Source organism: Choloepus didactylus, chromosome 16 (genome assembly GCF_015220235.1).
Source record: "Choloepus didactylus isolate mChoDid1 chromosome 16, mChoDid1.pri, whole genome shotgun sequence".
Lineage (NCBI taxonomy): Eukaryota > Metazoa > Chordata > Mammalia > Pilosa > Megalonychidae > Choloepus > Choloepus didactylus.
This window is the reverse complement of record NC_051322.1, coordinates 78,341,328-78,365,555: the sequence shown is the minus strand read 5'-3', so window position 1 is coordinate 78,365,555 and position 24,228 is coordinate 78,341,328. Positions and strand designations below refer to the sequence as shown.

The window sequence follows — 24,228 nt, the reverse complement described above, 5'->3', positions numbered from 1 at the left end:
ACAAGAATAATTAAAGAAACTGACATTTTTTAAAACATAAATTTAAAATTGTTAAAGGAAACCTTATTATACAAGGTCTATGAAACAATGTTATATTGGTGATAAGAGAAATTAAATAAAGACACATCATATGTGTGGTTTTCCCTCCTCATGAAGGCACAGGGTTAGATCAGGGTGAGATTACACTGACCTGGTTTCATGGGATATGAGAAGAATGGTCAGATTCAGTGCCATGTGGGCCTACACCATTTGGCTGGAGAACATTCAAGAATTGAGAGGTTGGGGAAGTCTTCCTCCTTTCCTAATAAACTTGCTTTGAGATCTGGAACAAAATATGTGCCACATTTGTGGTTAATCTTACCCAAGTCCAGCATCATGTAAAAGTGGGACTTGGGGTGGCCATTCACAGTTACATGTGTATCACTCTAACAGATAGAGCCATGGTATGTTGGCTCCAAGGACAGGGATATCCTTCAAGGCAATGATAATTCCTGGACCAAGGAACAAACAAAATTCAGTGTATACCACCATTCCTGCCCTCTGGGAATCTCCATCTCTATCCCCAGTCATGCCTCCAACCCACTCAACACAGAAAGTATCAGTCTCTCCTCATATCATGTGTTGTCTTCAACAGAGGACCACATTCACTGTCACACAGCATTTAGGCCCAGAAGGAGACATCTGGCAAGCATAAATAGTGCAAGAAATCCCACCACTAAGACAGCCATGAGCCAATCCTCATGTCAACTGTAAACTGTGGAAAGGGCAGACACATCAAATTTGTTCAAAATTTCCTGACATATAGTGGGTTCATTGACTGCACAAGGGTGTGCCTCTTGGTGGGCCCTGCTAAGTGATAACCTGAGATGCTAAGCTGCAAGTTTTAGATCCTGCTGTAATTACTGTGCCATTGGGAAAAAAACACAAGCCCAAGTTTGGCCAGGGGCACTTCATTAAACTTTTGCCTACCCCACAACCAATTGGAATTTGCCCTTGGGCATTCTTGTATAGTATCCTCCAGGGGGAGTCAAAAAATCACCATCCATTGGGGTTGCAGGTGATACTTGGTGCTGCAGAATCATCCTCATATACCTACAAGAAACTGCACAGGCCACAATATCTCTGACATCAACTACGCAATTGGGGAGCCCATTATATTCTCAGACCATAGGGCAGCCATTGGGATAGAGCCCTGTTGTTTAGCAACCAGATGCCTATTGTGAGACAGGAGTGGTCAGTGTAATTAGTGCATGCACATTCCAAGCACCCACCAGAAATCTAGACCACTTTGTAGGCTTGGCTGACACTGTTTCCTCCACAGGATCAATCCCCAGTGAGTTTTGTTTCCTGAGGTTTCTTAACTTGGGATTTCCTGCTGTAAATAGGCACACCTGGGTACAGGGATTCCTATTTGTAGTAATGGAAAAGATTCAGAAACACTTGGTGTGGTGTGTAGCTGATTCTGCACACAAGGTTCAGCAGAGAAGCCTCTATTTGTAAATGGATATGAGGGATTTGAAGTAGTGTAACTGGAAGTATATGACAAGAGGGGTAACAGGAAACTTAAGACTGTGCAGCAATAAACAATAGACAAAGGAAGATACATGGACTAAATGAAGAGTAGTATTAATAATAGAAATTTTAGTCAAATGCCTTGAAGATAACCCATTAATGCAAAATTGTGCAATGTGGGTAGCAAAGAAGTTACTTCAGGTTACTAGCTTTCCTGAGACTTTGATTTGCTTTATTATAAAGTGGTGATTTTTGATACTTGTGTGTTGTAGCTCATAGATAATGTATTATATGAATTCAATACAATGAAAGAAACAAAAATTAAACTTATCATTAAAAGAATTCACCAAAAGGGCACAATAATTTTTTGCCAGTACAGCCTAAAATTCATAAACTCAAGTTCATCAGGAAGAACTTCTGAAAAACGTCACAATTTGAGGAATATTCTTTAAAAGGATGGTTCAGCAGTTTTCTAATATGTCCAGATGAAGGAAATAATTGAGATATATTCAGATGAATGAGAATAAATATACCTGAAAAGGAAATGTCATGTTTGATATGAGACTGGACTTTAATTTTGTTTTGTGCCTTTCCATATTTCTATCATTATTACTATTAACTTTTTGCTTCTTTGATAGGTCATGATTGGGTAATTGCTGAGGTGGGTTCCAGTCCACAAAATGAGATATTTTTACTACAAACAGATTAATTTAATGATTGTGGTAATGTTCCTGTGAATACACAAGAGACTGTCTCTGTTCTTAAGGGAAATGCTAGAAGAATAATTAAAGAAACTGTCACTTTTTAAAACATAAATATAAAATTCTTAAAGAAAACCTTATTATACAAGGAATGAGAAGCAATGTTAAATCAGTGATAAAAGAAATTAAATAAAGACATTTCACATGTGTTGGTTTTCCTACTCATGAAGGCATAAGGTCAGATCAGGGTGAGATTAAACAGACCTGCTTTCATGGGATATGAGAAGAATGGTCACAGTCTATGCCACTTGGGCCTACTCCCTTGGACTTCAGCACATTCAGGAATGGAGTGTTCAGGGAAGTCTTCTTCCTTTGCTACTAAACTTGCTTTCAGTTCTGGAACAAAATATTTGTCACATTTGTTGTTAATCTCTCCCAAGTACAACACAATTTTAAAGTGGGAATTGGGGTGGGCAGTCACAGTTAGATGCGTAACATTCTAACTGAGAGAGTCAGGGTATGTTGGCTCCCAGGACAGGGATATCCGTCAGTGCAATGATAATTCCTGGACCAAGGAACAAACTATATTCAGTGTACACCATCATGCCTGCCCTCTGGTAGTCTCCATCCCTGTCCCCAATCATGCCTCCAACCCACTTAACACAAAATATATCAGCTTTTATACATATAATGTGTTCTCTTCATCACAGGACCACCCTGACTGCCACTCAGTATTTAGGCCAGGAATGAGACATCTGGCAAGCATAAATAGAGCAAGAAATCCCACCACTAAGACAGCCATGAGCCAAACCTCATGTCAGCTATCAACAGTCAACAAGGCAGACACATCAAAGTTGTCCAAATTTCCCTGACTTAAAGTGGGTTCATTGACTGCACATGGGCATGCCTCATGGTAGTCTCTGCTAAGTGAGCACCTGGGATGCTAAGCTGCATGTCTTAGACCTATCCGTAATTTCTGTGCCCTTGGGAAAAAAGAAGGCCCAAGCTTGGACAGGGGGACTTCATTAAACTTCCACCTACCCCACACCTAATTGGAATTTGCCCTTGGACATTCCTGTATAGCATCATCCAGGGAGTCAAATCTTCATCATTCATTGGGCTGCAGGTGATCCTCGGGGCTAAAGAATCACCTTCATATACCTACAACAAACTGCACAGGCCACAACTCCTCCACCTTCACCCACACTCTTCAGGAGCCCTTTTATTTTCAGACCACAGGGCAGCCATTGGGATACAGTCCTGTTGGTTAGCAACCTGATGCCTATTTTGAGGTAGAGAGGTTCAGCGTAATTTGTGCACACACATTCTAAGCACCCACCAGAATTCTAGGCCATTTTAGAACCTGGGATGACTCTGTCTCCTCCACATGTTCCAGTCCCAGTGAAATTTCTTCCCTGAGATTTCTTAACTTAGGATTTCCTGCTGTATGTTAGGCACACCTGGTACAGGGATTCCTATATAGACTAACAAAAGGTTCAGAGACACTTGGTGTGGTTTTTAGATGATTCTGCCTACTAGGATCAGTAGAAAGTCCTATTTGAAAGTAGATATGATGGATGTGAAGGAGAAACAGGAAACCTAGGAGTGTGAAGTTATAAAAAATACCCCAAGCAAGATACAGGGACTGTATGAAGAGTACTGTTTATAATATTAGAAAATTTAATCAAATGCCTTGAAAATAGCCCATTATTACAAACTTTGTGCAATGTGGGAAGCAAAGGGATTTTTCCAGGTTACTAACATTTCTGAAACTTTGCTTTGTTTTATTATAAAGTTGTGATTTTTGATTATGGTGTGTTGTAGCTTATACATAATGTTTAAAATGGATTCAATACAATGAAGGAAACCAAAATTAAACATCATTTAAAAAAAATCACCATGAGGGCACAATAATTTTCTGCCAATACAGCCTAAAATTCACAAAGCCAATTTTGTTGGCAGAGTCACTGAAAAACAAACACAATTTGAGGAATATTCTTTAAAAGGATGGTTCAGCAGTTTCCTTATATGTCCAGATGAAGGCAGTAATTGAGATATATTGAGATGAAAGAGAATAAATATACCTGAAAAAGAAATGCCATGTTTGATATGAGACTTGACACTATTTTTGTTTTGTGCCTTTCTAAATTTCTATCATTACTTTTACAATTAACATTTTGCTTGTTTGATAGGACATGATTGGGTAATTGTTGAGGTGGTGTCCATGCCCCAAGATGAGATATTTTTACTAAAACCAGGTTATTTTAATGATTGCAGCAATGTTCCTTTGACTACATAAGGGACTGTCTCTGTTCTTAAGTCAAATAATACAAGAATAATTAAAGAAACTGACATTTTTTTAAACATAAATTTAAAATTGTTAAAGAAATCATTATTATACAAGGAATATGAATCAATGTTAAACCAGTGATAAAAGAAATTAAATAAAGGCACTTCACATGTGTTGGTTTACCTCCTCATGAAGTCTCAGGGTCAGATCAGGGTGAGATTACAGTGATCTGCTTTCATGGGATATGAGAAGAATGATCATGGTCAGTGCCACTTGGGTTTACTCCCTTGGGCTTCAGCACATTTGGGAATGGAGAGGTCGGGGAAGTCTTCCTTTACTAATGAACTTGTTTTCAGATCTAGAACAAACTATGTGCCACAATTGTTGTTAGTCTCTTCCAAGTCCAGCACCATGTAAAAGGGGTACTTGGGGTGGGCATTCAGAGTTACATGTGTATCATTCTAACTGACAGAGCCAGGGTATATTGGCTCCCATGATAGGGATATTCCTCAGGGTAATGATAATTCCTGGACCAAGGAACAAAAAATATTTACTGTAAACCATCATGCCTGCCCATTGGAGGTCTCCATCCCTGTCCCCAATTATGCCTCCAAACCACTCAAAACAATATATATCAGCCTCTCCACATATCATGTGTTCTTGTCATCACAGGACCACCTTGACTGTCACTCAGTATTTAGGCCCAGAATGAGACTCCTGGGAAGCACAAATAGAGCAAGAAATACTACCACTAAGACAGCCATGAGCCAATCCTTATGTCAGCTATAAACATTCAACAGGGTAGACACATCAAAGTTGTCCAAATTTCCCTGACTTTATTGGGTTCATTGACTGCACATGGGCTTTCCTCATGGTAGGCTCTGCTACATGAGAACTAGGAATCAAAGCTGTATGTCTTAGATACAGCCATAATTTCTATGGCATTGGAAAAAATGGCAGACCCAAGCTTGACCAGGGAACTTTCATTAAACTTCCAGCTACACCCACCCATTTTGAATTTACCCTTGGGAATTCCTGTATAGCATCCTCAAGGGAGAGTCAAAACTACACCATCCATCAGGCTGCAGGTTATCTTCAGGGCTGCAGAGTCATCTTCATATACCTACTACAAATTGCACAGGCCACAACACCACCACCATCACCTGCAAATTTGGGGAGCCCACTATATTTTCAGACCACAGAGCAGCCATTGTGATGGAGCCCTGTTGCTTAACAACCTGATGCCTATTTTGAGGCATGAGAGGGTCAGCATAATTTGTGTGTGCTCTTTCCAAGCACTGGCCAGAATTCTAGGCCACTTTGGAACCTGGGTTGACTCTGACTCCTCTAGTGGTTCAAGCCCAAGTGAGATTTCTTCCCTGAGGTTTCTTAACTTGGGATTTCCTGCTGTATATTAGGCAAGCCTGTGCCCAGGGATTCCTATTAAGAGTAATGGGAAAGATTCAGAAACAGTTGATTTGGTGTGTAGCTGATTCTTCACACAGGACTCAGCAGACAGCCCTCTATTTTAAAGTGGATATGAGGGATGTGAAGTCACATAACTGGAACTAGATGAAACGAGGGGGAAACAGGAAGCCTTGAGTTGTGCAGCAATATGCAATACCCCAAGGAAGATAAATGGACTGTATGAAGATTGCTGTTCATAATATTAGAAATTTTAATCCAGTGCCTTGAAGACAAACTGTTAATGCAAACTTGTGCTAAGCAGGAAGATAGGAAGTTATTTCAGGTTACTACCTTTCCTGAGACTTCGCTATGCTTTAGTATAAAGTGGTGATTTTTGATACTTGTGTATTGTAGCTTATAGATAATGTTTAAAATGAATTCAATAGAATGAAAGAAACAAAAATTAAACTTATCATTTAAAATAAAATCACCATGAGGGCATAATTATTTTCTGCCAATACAGCCTAAAATTCACAAACTCAATTTCATCAAGGAGAGCTTCTGAGAAAAAAAAAACAATTTGAATAATATTCTTTAAAAGAATGGTTCATTAGTTCTCTAATATGTCCAGATGAAGGAAACAATTGAGATATATTCAGATGAAAGAGAATAAAGATATCTGAAAAAGAAGGGCCATGTTTGTCATGAGACTGGTCACTGTTTTTGTTTTGTGCCTTTCTACATTTCTGTCATTATTATTAGTATTAACATTTTGCTTGTTTGATAGGACATGATTGGGTAATTTTTGAAGTGGTGTCCAGGCCCCTAGAAGAGGTATTTTTACTACAGCCAGGTTAGTTTAATGGTTGTGGTAATATTCCAGTGAGTACATAAGAGACTGTCCATTACTTAAATGAAATAGTACAAGAATAATTAAAGAAACTGACATTTTTAAAACATAAATTTAAAATTCTCAAAGAAAACTTTATTATACAGGGAATATGAAATAATTTTAAATCAGTGATAAAAGAAATTAAATAAAGACACTTCACATGTGTTGGTTTACCTTCTCATGAACCTGCAGAGTCAGATCAGGCTGAGATTACACTGACCTGCTTTCATGGGATAGAAGAATGGCCAGTCAGTGCCACTTGAGCCTACTCCCCTGGGCTTCAGCACATTCAGGAATGGAGAGGTTGGGGAACTCATCTTCCTCTGCTAATAAACTTGCTTTCAGATCTGGAACAAAATATGTGCCACACTTTTTGTTAATCCCACCCAAGTCCAGCCCTATGTAAAAGGGGGACTTGGGGTGGGCAGTCACAGCATCATGTATATCATTCTACCTGACAGAGCCAGGGTATGTGAGCTCCCAGGACAGTGATATCCCTCAGGGCAATGATAATTCCTGGGAAAAGGAATAAACAATATACAGTGTACACCATCATGCCTGTCCTCTGGGAGTCTTCATCCCTGTCCCCATACATGCATCCTAACCACTCAACACAAAATGTATCAGTCTCTCCATGTATCATGCTTTCTTTTCATCACAGGACCACCTTGACTGTCACTCAGCATTTAGGCCCAGAATGAGACTTCTGGCAAGCATAAATATAGCAAGAAATTCCACCACTAAGACAGCCATGAGTCAATCCTTATGTCAGCTATAAACAGTGGACAGGGCAGACACATCAAAATTGTCCAAATTCCCCTGCCTTTAAGAGGGTTGATTGATTGCACATGGGCATGCCTCATAGTAGGCTCTGCAAGGTGAACACCTGAGATTCTAAGTGGCATGTCTTAGATCCAGTGGTAATTTCTGTGCCATTGGAAAAAAAAAGGCAGGCTCAAGATTGGCCAGGAGCACTTCATTAAACTTCTGCCTACCACATACTATATTGGAATTTGCCCTTGGACATTCCTGTATAGCAACCTCCAGGGAGACTCAAACCCTCACCATCCATTGGGACTGCAGGTGATCCTCAGGGCTGCAGAATCATCCTCCTATACCTACAACAAACTACACAGACCACAACACCTCCACCATCACCTGCACAATATGGGAGCCCATTATATTTTCAGACAACAGGTCAGCAATTGGGATAGATATCTGTTGCTTAGCAACCTGATGCCTATTGTGAGGCAGGAGAGGGTCAGCATAATTGGTGCATGTGCATTCCAAGCACCCACCAGAATTCTAGGCTGCTTTGGAACCTGGGGTGACTCTGTCTCCTCCACAGCTTTGAGCCCCAGTGAGATTTCTTCCCTGAGTTTTCTTAACTTGGGATTTCCTGCTGTATATTAGGCACACCTGGGTACAGGGATTCCTATTAGGAGTAGTGGGAAAGTTTCAGTAACACTTGGTGTGGTGTGTAGCTGATTCTGCAAACAATGCTCGGCAGAGAAGCCTCTAGTTGAAAGTGGATATGAGGGATGTGAAGTCATGTAACTGGAACCAGATGACAAGAGGGGGAAACAGGAAACCTAAGACTGTGCAGCATAAAAAATACCCCAAGGAAGATAAATGGACTGTACAAAGATTGCTGTTTATAATATTAGAAATTTTAACCAAATGCCTTGAAGATAACCCATTAATGCAAACTTGTGCAATGTGGGATGCAAAGAAGTAATTTTAGGTTACTAGCTTTCCTAAGACTTTGATTTGCTTTATTATAAATTACTGATTTTTGATACTTATGTGTTGTTGTAGCTTATAGATAATGTTTAAAATGAATGCAATACAATGAAAGAATCAAAAATTAAACATCATTTAAAAAAATAACAGAGGGCACAATAATTTTCTGCCAATACAGCCTAAAATTCACAAAATCAATTTCATCATGAAGACCCTCAATAAAAACAAAATTTGAGGATTATTCTTCAAAAAAGATGAGCAATTGAGATATACTCAGATGAAAGAGAATAAATATACTTGAAAAAGAAATGCTGTGTTTGATATGAGACTTGACACTATTTTTGTTTTGTGCCTTTCTAAATTTCTATCATTATTATTAGTATTAACATTTTGCTTGTTTAATAGGACATGATTGGGTAATTGTTGAGGTGGGGTCCAGGCCCCTAGATGAGATATTTTTACTGAAACTAGGTTAATTTAATGTTTGTGGTAATTTTCCTGTGAATAAATAAGAGACAGTCTGTGTTCTTAGTGAAATACTACAAGCACAATTAAAGAAACAGATGATTTTAAAAAAATAAATTTAAAATTGTAAAAGAAAACCTTATTATCCAAGGAATATGAAAAAATGTTAAATCAGTGACAGAAGAAATTAAATAAAGACACTTCACAAGTGTTGATTTACCTCCTCATGAAGACACAGGGTCAGATCAGGGTGGGATTACACTGACCTGCTTTCATGGGATAGGAGAAGAATGGCCACAGTCAGTGCCACTTGAGCCTACTCCCCTGGGCTTCAGCACATTCATGAATGGAGAGGTTGGGGAACTCATCTTCCTCTGCTAATAAACTTGCTTTCAGATCTGGAACAAAATATGTGCCACATTTTTTGTTAATCCCACCCAAGTCCAGCCCTATGTAAAAGGGGGACTTGAGGTGGGCAGTCACAGTAACATGTGTATCATTCAACCTGACAGAGCCAGGGTATGTTGGCTCCCAGGACAGTGATATCCCTCAAGGCAATGATAATTCCTGGACCAAGGAACAAAAAGTATTCAGTTTACACCATTATGACTGCCCTCTGGTAGTCTCCATCCCAATCCCCAATCATGCCTCCAACCCACTCAATGCAAAATTATCAGCCTCTCTACATATCATGTGTTATCTTCATCACAGGACCACCTTGACTGTCACTCAGCATTTAGGCCCAGAATGAGACTTCTGGCAATCATAAATTGATCAAGAAATCCCACCACTAAGATAGCCATGAGCCAATCCTCATGTCAGCTATAAACAGTGGACAGGGTAGACACATCAAAATTGTCCAAATTTCCCTCACTTAAAGTGAGTTCATTGACTGCACATGGGCATGTCTCATGGTAGGCTCTGCTAAGTGTGCATCTAGGATGCTAAGCTGCATGTCTTAGATCCTGCAGTAATTTCTGTGCCGTTGGAAAAAATGGCAGGCCCAAACTTGGCCAGGATCACTTCATTAAATGTCCACCTACCCCACACCCAATTGGATTTCCCTTTGGGCATTCTTTTAGAGCATACTCCAGGGAGAGTTAAATCCTCAACATACATTAGGGCTGCAGTCGTTCCTTATGGCTGCAGGATCATCCTCATATATGTACAAAAGACTGCACAGGCCACAACACCTCCACCACCACCTGCACACTTGGGGAGCCCATTAGATTTTCAGACCACAGGACAGCCATTGGGATAGAGCCCTGTTGCATAGCAACCTGATGCCTATTGTGAGGCAGGAAATGGTCAGCATAATTTGTGCATGTGCATTCCAAGCACCTGCCAGAATTCTAGGCTGCTTTGGAACTGGGGCTGTCTCTGTCTCCTCCACAGGTTGAAGCACCAGTGAGATTTCTTCCCTGAGGTTTCTTAGCTTTGGATTTCCTTTTACATATCAGGCAGGCCTGGGTACAGTGATCCTATTTGGAATATTGGGAAAGACTCAGAAACACTTGGTGTGGTGTGTAGCTGATTCTGCACACAAGGCTCAGCACAGAAGCCTCTATTTGAAAGTGGATATAAGGGATGTGAAGTTGTGTATTTGGAACTAGATGACAAGAGGGGGAAACAGGAAACCTGGGACTGTGCAGCAATAAACAATACCCCAAGTAAGATTCATGTACTGTATGAAGAGTACTTTTTATAATATTAGAAATTGTAATGAAATGCCTTGAAGATAACCCATTAATGCAAACTTGTGCAATGTGCTTGGCAAAGGAGTTATTCAGGTTACTAGCTTTCCTGAGACTTTGCTTTGTTTTATTACAAAGTGTTGATTTTTTAGATTTGTGTGTTGTAGCTTATAGATAATGTTTAAAATGAGTTCAATACAATGAAAGAAATGAAAATTAAACATCATTTAAAAATAAGTCACAATGATGGCACAATAATTTTCTGCCAATACAGCCTAAAATTCATAAACTCAATTTTATCAGGAAGAAACTCTGAAAGAAAACACAATATGAGGAATAGTCTTTAAAAGGATGGTTCAACATTTCTCTAATATGTCCAGATGAAGGAAATAATTGAGATATATTCAGATGAAAGAGAATAAACATACTTGAAGAAAAATGCCATGTTTGTTATGAGACTGGACACTGTTTTTGTTTTGTGCCTTTCTACATTTCTATCATTATTATTACTATTAAGATTTTGCTTGTTCTTGAGGACATGATTGGGTAATTGGTGAGGAGTGGACCAGACCCCTAGATGAGACATTTTTACTACAACCATGTTAATTTAATGATTGTGGTAATGTTCCTGTGAATACATAAGAGGCTGTCTCTGTTCTTAGGTGAAATGTAACAAGAATAATTAAAGAAACTGACATTTTGTAAAACATAAATTTAAAATTGTTAAAGAAAACCTTATTATACAAGGTATATGAAACAATGTTAAATCAGTGATAAATGAAATTAAAGACTCTCAACATCTGTTGGTTTACCTCCTCATGAAGGTGCAGGGTCAGATCAGGGTGGGATTACACTGACCTGCTTTCATGGGATATGAGAAGAATGGTCACAGTCAGTACCACTTGGGCCTACTCCCTTGGGCTTCAGCAATTTCAGGAATGGAGAGGTTGGGGAAGTCTTCTTCCTTTGCTAGTAAACTTGCTTTCAGATCTGGAATAAAATATGTGCCACATTTGTGGTTAATCTCACCCAAGTCCAACACCATGGGAAAGGGGCCTTGGGGTGGGCATTCACAGTTACATGTGTATCATTCTAACTGACAGAGCCAGAATAAGTTGGCTCCCAGGACAGTGATAACCCTCATGGCAATGATATTCCCTGGACAAAGGAACAAACAATATTCAGTGTACACCATCATGCTTGCCCCCTGGGAGTCTCCATCCCTGTCCCCAATCATGCCTCCAGCCCACTCAACTCAAAAAAATTTCAGCCTCTCCACATATCATGTGTCCTCTTCATCACAGGAACACCTTGACTGTCACTCAGCATTTAGGCCAAGAATGAGACTTCTGGAAAGCATAAATAGAGCAAGAAATCCCACCACTAAGACAGCCATGAGCCAATCCTCATGTCAACTATAAACTGTATACAGTACAGACACAATGAAATTGTCCAAATTTCCCTGACTTAAAGTGGGTTCATTAACTGCACATGAACATGCCTCATGGTAGGCTCTGGTAAGTGAGCATCTGGGATGCTAAGCTGCATGTCTTCAATCCATTGGTAACTTCTGTGCCATTGGAGAAAAAAGGAAGGCTCAAGCTTGGCCAAGGTAACTTCACTAAAGCTCCAGCTATGCCAGACAATACTGGAATTTGCCATTGGTCATTGCAGTATAGTATCATCAAGGGAGAGTCAAAGCTCACAATCCATTGGTTGTGCAGGTTATTCTCAGGGCTGCAGAATCATCCTCATATACCTTCTCCAAACTGCATGGACCAAAACATCTCCACCATCACCTGCACTCTTGGGGTGCCCATTATATTTTCAGAACACAGGTCAACGATGGGATAGAGCCCTGTTGCTTAGCATCCTGATGCCTACTGTGAGGCAGGAGAGGGTCAGCATCAGTGTACATGTGCATGCCAGCACCCCACAGAATTCTAGGCCACTTTGTAATCTGGGCTGACTCTGTCTCCTCCATGGGTTCAAGTCCTGGTGAGATTTCTTCCCTGAGGTTTCTTAACATGGGATTTCCTGCTGTATTCTATGAACACCTAGGAATAGGGATTCCTATTTGGAGTAATGGGAAAGATTCAGAAACACTTGGTGTGGTGCATAGCTGAGTCTGCACACAAGCCACAGCAGAGAAGACTTTATTTGAAAGTGGATGTGAGGGATGTGAAGTCTTGTAACTGGAACTAGATGACAAGAGGGGGAAACCAGAAATGTAGGACTGTGCAGCAATAAACCATACCCAAAGGAAGAAACATGTACTGTATGAAGGGTACTGTTTATAATATTAGGAATTTTAATCAAATGCCTTGAAGATAACCCATTAATGCAAACTTGTGCAATATGGGAAGCAAAGAAGTTATTTCAGGTTATTTGTCTTCCTGAAACTTTGCTTTCCTTTATTATAAAGTGGTGATTTTTGATGTTTGTGTGTTTTTGTAGCTTATAGATAATGTTTCAAATAAATTCAATACATTGAAAGAAAAAGAAATTAAACTTCTCATTTAAAAAATAATCACCATGAGGGCACAATAGTTATTTGCCTATCTGGCCTAAAATTCATAAACTCAATTTCATAAGGAAGAACCTTTGATAAAAACAGAATTTGAGGCATATTCTTTTAAATGATGGTTCAGCAGTTTTCTAATTTATCCAGATGATGGAAATAATTGACATATATTTAGATGACTTCAGGACAGCCATTGGGATAGAAGCCTGTTGCTTAGCAACATGATGCTCATTGTGAGGTAAGTGAGTGTCAGCATAACTTGTGCATGTGCATTCCAAGCACCTGCCAGTGTTCTAGTTTGCTTTGGAACCTGGGCAGACTCCTTCTCCTCCACAGGTTCAAGCCCCAATAAGATTTCTTCACTGAGGTTTCTTAACTCAGGATTTCCTGGATACCTGGGTACAGAGATTCCTATTTGAGTAATGGGAAAGATTCAGAAACACTTGCGGTGTGTAGGTGGGTCTGCACACAAGGCTCAGCAGAGAAGCCTTTATTTGAAAGTGGCTGTGAGGGATGTGAAGTTGTGTAACTAGAACTAGGTGAAAAGAGAGGAAAAAAGAAACATAAGACTGTGCAACAATGAACAGTACCCCAAGGAAAATACATTGACTGCATGAAGAGTACTGTTTATAATATTAGAAATATTTCATCAAATGCATTGAAGATAACCCATTAATGCAAACTTGTGCAAAGGGGGAAGCAAAGTAGTTATTTCAGGTTATTTGCTTTCTGAAAATTTGCTTTGCCTTATTATAATGCAGTGATTTTTGATGTTTGTGTGTTGGTGTAGCTTATAGACAACATTTAAAATGAAAATAAAAGAAACAAAAATTAAACTTTTCATTTAAAATATAACCACCATGAGTGCACCATACATTTCTGCCAATCTGGCCTAAAATTCATAAACTCAATTTCATCAGGAATAACCTCTGGGAAAAAAAAAAAAACACAATTTGAGGAATATTCTTTAAAAGGATGGTTCTGCAGTTTACCAATATTTGCAAGTGAAGGAAATAATTGAGATGTATTCAGGTGAAAGGAATAAATATACCTGAAAATGAAATGCAATGTTTGATATGAGACTGGACACTATTTTTGTTTTGTGCCTTTCTACATTTCTATCATTATTATTACTATTAACATTTTGGTTGGCCTATAGAACATGATTGGGTAATTGTTGAGGTGGAGACCAGACCCCTAGATGAGATATTTGTACAAAAACCAGGTTAATTTAATGATTGTTGCAATGTTCCTTGGAATACCTAAGAGAATGTCTCTGTTCATATGTGAAATACTACAAGAATAATTAAAGAAATTGACTTTTTTTGCACATAAATTTCCAATTGTTAAAGATAACCTTACAATACAAGGCATATGAAACATTAAGTTGGTGAAAAAAATAAATTAAATGAATGCACTTCACATGTGTTGGTTTCCCTCATCATGAAGACACATGGTCAGATCAGGGTGAGATTACACTGAGCAGCTTTCATGGGATATGAGAATAATGGCCACATTCAGTGTCACTTGGGCCTACTCCCTTGGGCATCACAAATTCAGGAACAGAGAAGTTGAGGAAGAGTTCTTCCTTTGCTAATAGTTTTGCTTTCAGATCTGGGACAAAATATGTGTCACATCTGTGTTTACTCTCTCCCAAGTCCAGCAGCATGTAAAAGGAGGACTTGGGATGAGCATTCATATTTACCTGTGGATCATTCTCACTGTCAGATCCAGGGTATGTTGGCTCCAAGAACAGGGATTTCTCTCAGGGCAATGATAATTCCTGGATGAAGGAACAAAGAATATTCTGTGTGCACCATTATGCATGCCTCTTTGAGGCTCCATCCCTGTCCCCAATTGTGCCTCCAACCCACTCAACTCAAAATATATCACCCTGTCCTCATGATGTGGTCTTTGCATCACAGGACCACCTTGATAGTCAGTCAGCATTTAGGCCCAGAGTGAGACTTCTTGCAAGCCCAAATATAGCAAAATTCCCTCCAATAAGACAGCCATGAGCCATTCATCATGTCAGCTATAAACAGTGGATAGGGCAGACACATCAAAGTTGTCCAAATTTCCCTGACTTCAAAGGGGTTCATTGAATGCACATGGGCTTACCTCATGGTGAACCCTGGTATTTGAGCACACACGATGGTAAGCTGCATGCCTTAGATCCAGTGGTAATTTCTGTTCCATTGGAAGAGGAAGGCAGGCCCAATCTTGGCCAGGGGCACTTCATTAGAAGACACAGAACCAGATGCCATTCTCTCATCAACTCCCAGAAAACAGTCTTAGTGACAAGTGAGACTCTTGACTGAGGATTTTGAACTGCAAAAGTTTCAAGAATATGCCTTTCTGGAGCTTGAATGCCCAGGCGGGGCCCTCCCCTTCCCTCCTAACATCTCCTTTGACTGCCTAGTATGGATTTTCTCCATGCTGACTCTCCCTGGGGTTCCCCCTGGCCTGACTCTGTGTCCTAAGGGTGAAGGGGTTGGTCACTGAACCTTCACCCAGGCCAGGGCAAACAAAGCCAGTTCCTTGGGACACTCCCAGCCATTGTGCTCCAGTTAACTCAGATACAAGTCCTCAGCCACTAAGGGCCACAACTCTGTGAGAGCCAGAAATCTCAGTCTTCTCCTGCTGCCATCATCTCCCTCACCCTGGGCCATTCCCAGCTCATCTTTCCTTTTCCCACCTTAGCTCTTCTGCACTACTCTGTCTTGAGTGAGTCATCTGAATCCCTGCCCCTCATGCCTCTCAAAGAACATCTCTTAAGGTTTATTTGCAGGATCCAGAGTGACCTTGTGTTAGACAAGTCTTTATCGGTGAGATAAAAGAGGGAGAGATCCTTGTTTAGGGCTAGATATTATTGAAGCTGAAGCAAAAACAGACCCTGTAGAGAACTGGAGAGAACAACTAGGATAAAAGCAGAGATGCTGACTTTTAAAAAGGTTCAGAGGGCAGAACACTTCAGTCTAAGAAGAGATTTGACACTGATGGTAAAACAACAACAACACAACCACTTATTGAATCCCAAAGGGAAGCTTGTCTGCTGGGTAAAGAGAGGCTAATGATGGGAGAGCAGCTGACATCAGACTGGTGCTGGTGTGCAGAGGCCATGTACTAGATGGGCATCTCCATCAGGACAAGTCAGTCTCTTCCTCTGGATCCCAAAAAGGGTGGCCCTCCAGCATCCTGGTGCCTCAGTAGATCCAAAAATGCAGCTGAAAACTAACATGACTCTGGCCCATCATGTTCACCAAAATAGCTCATAGGAAAATTGATTGATTTCTGCTGATACCAATGGAAGAATGTCTCAGCATCATAGCCACAGTATCCCAATTGTGGTTCTGTGGCTGGAGAAGGTACACGACTTCCCCCAGTGGGCTCAGAAGGCTGCTCTCACCTAGGCAGCAGATGAGGACCATGAGGAGAACAGACATCAAGGACCTGACAGAAGTGCCCCCCCAAATTGATGCCTCTCAGCTGGTCCTGAAAGCCTGGCTGGGCCCCAGTGTCTTCACCCCTTCTTGATATTGGGCAGGAATTACTGCATTCATCCTTTCTTAGATGCATCAGGACACACAGGATGATGTGGCCCTGGACAGAGGAGTATCCATTATTTCATGGAGGAAGAGAAATGGGGAAAGATGTCTGGCTTATACTTCTCATTTTTTAGATCATTCAAAACCAGTGGCCACTCTTTCTACTTGGACTTAAGAGAAGCTGGGATACCACAAAAAGATCCCTAGCCAGAACTTCTGGAATTTTCCCATTTTCTCCAAGGTTTACATGAAGCCAGTCAGTTGTTTATAACATTTAGGTTGTCTGACTATTTGGGAATTTATCTGAACCCCTCACTTTGAGTGGGGGGCTAATAGTTACTCACTGTGTGAACCTGGTCAGGCTCCTCTTCTCCAGCATGTTGGGGACTCACCAGTCTAAAAGTTGAGAACACAACAGTGAACATAAGATTTCATATGAAGGCCATTAAAGGTACTGGATGCAACATCACAGAACTATTTCTGGGCCCAGGGGATGCTCAATAACAAAGATTTTTATGATTGTCAGTGTTTCTAATCTTAGTCTCTTGCACCTGATTTTTTAAAATGATTAACTTTTAGTTAATATCTGTAGCACACATCCCACTGGTTCTGAGGATAGAAATGTAGAAAATAATCTCCAGAAAGATACCCAGTTGGAGAATTTCCTTAAAAGAGGCACAGCCTGGGTGGAATGCTGGACTCTGCCAGTGGAATATAAAAATAGTTTGGGCATCCCATTGAATTGAGGGAGGAAAAAGGCATGGGGAATTCTCTGGGGTGGGCAAAGTTTCCCTTCACGTTCTGACACTTCAAAAGAATCTGTGTGAGCCATCCCTGTGGGAGTCATCTCTAAACTTGATGAATCCTTAAATGCAAAATTTAGCCACAGTTTTGCAAGAGGAAAGGTGTTGGTATCTGTGTACTGTGTTTAATAGGGACAAATAAAAACTGAATTTTATTAATAGACCTAATGGGATCACTTAGTTCAGAATCTCTGTATTGGAGACACTTAGCATCAAGAAGGGGCTTTTTGAAGCTGCATTTGCATCAGTCACTATCCAAGGTTGAGGAAACATCCATCATCAAAACTAAAGGCCCTTGGAAGGTGCTTGGCTGACTGCTGCCTGAGAAATGTCCCACTGTGAGAAGAGAAACCCCAACCTCCAAAGAGAGGATTTCTTGGTAGCAGTTGTGATAACAACAGGGATATAGGATTTTGACACATAATTTTTCTCTCCCCAGTTCTAGTATCCCAAAGATGTCACAGCTTCCATGCTCCCTGGCTTCCCAGGTTTAGCCTCCAGTATAGCTCTCTGCCCCTTCCCCCATTCACATTCCTAGATGTATCTTCTCAAGCCAATTGGCTGAGCAGAGTCCATCTCTCTAGGAGGAAACACCCTTCACTTCCAGGGAGGGATGAAATATCAAACCTCCCTCCCTGTCCTCAGTGATTCCACTATTTAAAGGGTCTACACTGCTTCTTCTTTTAATTTCTAAACTTGACTTAGACAAAACATGTTTTACATTGCCTTCAGTCATTCCCCTTCTCCATTAGAAACACTCAGCCCTACCCTGCCCCCACCACACCCTTCTGGTCAACTCCTAAGTGTAGTGTTGACCTGACCTCCCTCAGAGAAGTTTTGCCCCTCTGATTCTGGAAGAACAACCACCCATCCACTGAACTCTGTTCTTCTCTGAACAGGCACATGATGATTTGCTCTGACAGGTACCATGAAGTACAAGTGACAGCTTGATACACAGAGATATTTTTATTATGTTTCTTGATTGACTGCCATCCACATACACATACATTTTTCCATATTTTTTACTTTTTCTTTGATATAAAATGGAGGTTCCTTGACTCTGGTTTCTTTGAGGGTGACACACTGTTGCCTTGAAGCTGTTTTTACCCTGGAGGATTTTGACCATTTTGATGGAGCTAAATATTCCCCAAAAATTAGGCTTGTGGTTTTTGGGGTTATCCTTTCTGCTGAGTAAATCAATGAGTCTGTGACATTCACCCTAGCTTAATGAGTGATTAAGTCTGTCACTGAATCATATTAATCTGGAGAAGCTAAAGACCCAAGCAATCTGTCTGGAGACTCAGGAATGTGACTAAATTTTTCATTTTAATTGGAAGCTAGGAGCCAAAAGGGAAAAGTTTTAGCAGGGAGGACTATAAAATCTTCCAAGAAGCAGAGGAGGGACCTGGGTCCTGAGTGCTGTCATCATCACTGTGGTCCTTCATGAGTTCAGAGCTGATGGCTTTGCCAGCAGTGCCTGGAGATGGTGAGTCAGGACCTCAGTCTGAGGACACCACCACCTTGCCACCCTTAGCCAGAGTCTCCACAGGTGCACAGGCCATGGTAACCCAGTTTTCCTTTTTCTTCTTTGTAGATGAACAGCATTAAAGCTGTGCTTTGGCCTGTAAATGCAGTTTTGTTTTACCTTCAGCCCAAACATTTTTATTTCTGTTTGGATTTATGTCACTTTATGGTGAATGTTTAAAATTCTTATTTCTTAACCAGGAAGAGATTGTGAAATGTAGAAAAGCTAACTCTTTGGGATTTTATTTAATGACATTTTCAATATTCTGTTTGGTGCCTCAAATTTATATTTCATGTCATTTGTGGCTTTGTGATTTTATTAGTTTGGCCTCCTTTTAAAAGCTTAATAATTGTTCTGCAGGATATTTTCAAGACTGGTGCCTTTGTTCTGTGTGTGAACTATTTATTCCCCTGAACTCCATCTCAAAATGGTGATCCTAATATAAGTTGAGATAGACATTAAAATGTTCATCTCAAAGCTATTGTCATCATCTCTGATAATATGATGTAAAGTATATGTTATACAATTTCTGGTTTCTCTTTCCAATTTTTGTAAATGAAAATAATGACATTCATTTCCTAGCCCTCCCTTAATGCTTCCCAGCCTGGTTTTTTGTTGGGACTTACAGAATGCAGGTTCTGCTGAGCCACATGATCCTCCCATCCCATTCCCATTGCTTAAGCTCCTTGAGTGATTATCAGAAACTTTTCTCCTAAAGGATGGGGTCAGATGGAGACTAATCTGGACCCAATCATGACTGGGATTAGTGGAATTGGGCCAGTGGTAGCCTTCCCACCTCCTTGGTGCTTGGTGTGACACTGTCCTTGTTGGAGTGCAGAATGTAACTGGGGTAATTGAGGACACCCCATCAACATTGCCAGAGCAGTAAGTTTGGCCCTGAGTTGGTTCCTCTGGTAATGGAGGGGAAGATGGGGTTTTTTGTGCTTTGCCTGTGAAGGATGCCTTGTTCCCTGGATGTTTCCCTAGGATTTCTTTTGAAGCAGAATCATCAGGATAAGCAGCCAGACCCCACCCAGGCTTCTGGAACCTGCTGAAGGACAAGGCCTTGGCCATCACAGCACTGGAGGAGCTGCCTACAGAGCTCCTCCCACCACTGTTCATGGCAGCCTTCACTGGGAGACACTGTGAGGCACTGAAGGCCATGGTGCAGGCCTGGCCTTTTTTCTGTCTCCCACTGGGGGCCCTAGTGAAGGGAGAATGTCTTCAATGGGTGACCTTACATGCTGTGTTTGATGGGATCGATGGCCTGCTTGCCCAGAAAGCTTGCCTCAGGAGAGGGTGACCCAGGTCACTTAGTAGGGCCAGGGGAGTCAGAAAACAAGACAGGCTGGATTAGAGAGACTCAGGGAGAGCCATAGAGTGGGCCAGAGACTCTGAGCATGCCATTAGGAAGTTTGACCAGGCCTGGAGCCAGTGCTAGATTCACATAGAGAAGGGCTTCTTAAAATGGAAGGAAAATTAAAATGCAGAGGTCCCAGAATGAACACGTACTCCCCTTTTCCCAGGGGTACTTAAAGGTTCTTGATATGGGGATGAGGAAGAATCCCAGAGAGAAGCAGGAAGGGGAAGAGCTGCTGTCTGATATATGGAATTAAAAGCACCTATCAGATCTCTGGTCCTAGTCTGGAATCTTGACCCTAGTAGTCTTCCTCTGAATTGATCTTGAAGTGTCTCACCCAATCACCTGTTTTCCCCACAGAACATGGAAATGACAAGTGCTGGATTTATGGAAGCATGCTCATCAGTACTTCCGGAAAATTTGGTCTGGATCTCTGACCCATGTGTTCTCATTGATGGAGCTAGGGGAGTGAATCCAATGACTTAGAGGCAAAATGTGGAGGGTTTCCAGGTGGGGAAGAAGCCCTCAGCTCCCCTGGAAGTGGTTCTGGACCTTTGCCATAGGGAGGGCACCCCAGGTGAACTCCTCACCTACCTCATTAAGAAGGTCAAGCAGAGGAAAGATTTACTACTGTGCTGTAAGAAACTCAAGATTTCTGCTATACCAATCCAAAATATTAGGAATATCTTGAAGATGGTGAAGCTGCAGTAAATCCAGAATTTGGAAGTGAATTGCACCTGGAAGCTGTCCACACTGGGAGGTTTGCTCCTCACCTGGGCCAGATGGTCAGTCTGCACAGGCTTCTCTCCCAATCCACATTTCTTCTGATATTTCTCCAGCAAAGGAGGAGCAGCATGTTGGCCAGTTCACCTCCAATTTCCTCCATCTGCAGCATCTCTGGGTGCTCCATTTGGACTCTGTTTCCCTTGTGGAAAGTTGCTTGGACCAGGTGCTCAGGTTAGGAGTGGTGAGGCTTTTCTGCAGACCAGAACCAGGTTATCTTCATTTCCTTAAGCAATATTCTGTATTCACCATGTGCTAGCTGCCAGAGATGTAAAGTTTAGGAGACACATTCTCCACATTGTCCTCAATACTGTCTATAGAGTGGAATAGTTGCTTTAAGGAATGATACTTTTAGGAAACCGTATGAGGGGGCATTTGGGCCTCGTGAGGTCAGACTTGAGAATTCTGCTTTAGGAATTGATGTCTAAGCTAAGATGAAAACAACTGAGAGAAGAGGGCATTGGTGAAGGGGGAAAGCCCAGCAAATATAAGCTCTGCACTCACCAGCTCTGTGAACATGAGCCACCTCCTCCAAGCCTCCCTGTCTGTAAAAGTGTTGACTTGTGCTCTCAGTAAGTTATTATATGAGAAATACATGAATTTGCAAGTGTGGGTGAAGACATAAGAGCAAAAAATTGTAAAACATGGCAGTCACTTTGCCCATGACACAGGGATGTAGATGAAACACTGCAGGCTGAGAAGCTCAGCTTATTTGGCTATGCCTTACCCATGTTTCTCTTTTATGCACTTCTCCCAGGACCCTCATCTGGCACAGATAGGAGTGGCTGTGGCTCAAGCAGTGGCCCTAAGAAAGCTGGGTTAGGAGTACTTTGACTCCTGTTTCCTGGAGTAAAATTAACTGGTGTTGACTTTTGATTGACTAATCATATCAGACTGTCCTCTCAGCATGTTCCATTTTTATCTTGATTCATTCTTGGGACAAGTAAGAGGGGTAAGAAGGATAGATTTATTGCACTGTCCTTGAGAGCTGAGGAAAGGGAACAGAGATTTCATTCACTTGACCCAGAGGACAACTAAAGTAATGAGGAGTGTCCACCTAAAATCAGACTTCCATGTGGTGTCCTGAGTGTTGACCATCAACAGATGGTGACAATGGCCTTGGGCTTAGGTGAATTTGTTTTTTTCCCCCATAATGAGGTCTGGGTCTTTCCTCATCACCCCCTACCCACCATGACATTTCCAAAAACTAACTGCTCTGTGTCTCCCCAGGTGCCTGGTGTTGGCCAGTTAAAAGATCTGAGTCTGAATGGCATCAGCTTCACCCACAACCTTGGGTGCCTCAAGTTACTCTTTGAATGATTCACAGCCACCCTCCAGGATCTGGATATTGATGAGTTTGGAATCATGGATTCCCAATTCAGTGTTCTCCTCCCTGATCTGGGCCACTGCTCCCAACTGAGGACCATCAGCCTCTGTGGAAATCCCATCTCCATAGTTGTCCTGGAGAACCTGCTGAGTCTTGCCATGTGGCTGAACAATTAAGCCACATGCTGTATCCTGCTGTGGAGAGCTACAAAGACACCAATGGGACTCCCAACCTAGGGAGACTTGCCCAGCTCCACACCAAGCTGAAGTAGGTGCTGCTGGAGGCAGGGTAGCTCAGCATTATCTGGTCCAGGGCTAACTCCTATCCTCACTGTGGCAACAGGACATTTGGTAACCTGGGACCCCACTTATGCCCCTGTTATATGCCTGTCTAACTTGGGTTTATGCACCAAAGGTCTGATTCTGGGTGTTTGGAAACCAAACCTGGATGTAAGTTCATTATAAAGAAACAGAGGCTGCAGATTAAGACAGTCATTCAATGGGAACAAGAAAAGAAACAGTGATTCTGGCAGGATGGGGTTGTTTTTTTGATGGGGCTTTCCAGAGACATGCACCCCATAGAGTCAGAAATATGAATCTGAATTTCTAGAGAAGGATTGAGGTTTGAGGGGTACATCTGGGAGTTATCCTTGCATGGATGTTTATAAAGAAACAGTTAAAAATAAAGGAAATTTAATTATAAACAATCTGGTATACCCTAATGTATATTTACCTGTTTTTTTCCAGTTTAAAAACCTTAGGAATTTACAGTTACTCTGTCAGTAAGAAGGCACTGCTTGTCTATGGTGTTTAGAAACTCAAAGTGCTCAGACAAGATTTGGCTCCAAGAGCTCACAGCATCTTCATTCCATCACATTTGTTTCTTCTCTCTGAGGCACCTCTTACCTCCTCACTTATTTCTGTGGTTACTAAGTAGATCAGTGCACACAAGATACATACTCAGGATTCTGGAACATACTTAGTTGCCAATAGTGAGCAGCAGTGCAGTGAAGTGTTCTCTGCAGGGGCCCTTGGTGTTAATTCCACAGAGACTTTGGACTTGAGCACGTCACATGGTTCCACAGTGTATCTGTAAGCCTCAGTCCCTGGCTAAGGCCTGAAAATACCAGAGCTGGGTTTCATATAAGCCAGGCTAGGATCCAGCAGATGTTGTATCTGTCAAGCCTCTGCTGGTTCCCCCACTCCACTGTCCCTGAGCAACTGCATAACTTTATTCTAGTGCACAACCTATCCAATTGTAGAACTTCCTTTGACAAGTTGGATCTGTGTTGTCATTTTCCCCTGAGTGAAGATGCATGAGCTCCATTTGCTTTCTTCCTTTTGGGGCAATTCCCCTAATGTTTTAGTTTAGGAATACGGGATTGTTTCCACACAACCCTTAAAGGGCCACAAATCAATCAGGATGAGGATGATGGCTGATTTACCCATAATTGCTTGCTCTTGTCAAGACTCCTGCTAATGAGGAACCCATGGTGCACATTTGGTTTCTTGTTGGTGGGTAATAGCCCATAGGATGTAGAAAGATGAATCAGGGAAGGAAGGTGTGCTGGTTTATTTATACAAGTTTTGTTAACCATTTTCAACATGACAGAGTCTGTGCAACATGCTGAGGGTACCGAGGATATAAGATAAAA

At 41.4% G+C, this 24,228-nt stretch overlaps 1 pseudogene; it reads left to right on the top strand.

Moving 5' to 3' along the window:
• Window positions 1–22,438: 22,438 nt before the first annotated feature.
• On the top strand, window positions 22,439–23,184 carry LOC119511363 (annotated as a pseudogene).
• The last annotated feature ends 1,044 nt before the right edge of the window (window positions 23,185–24,228 follow it).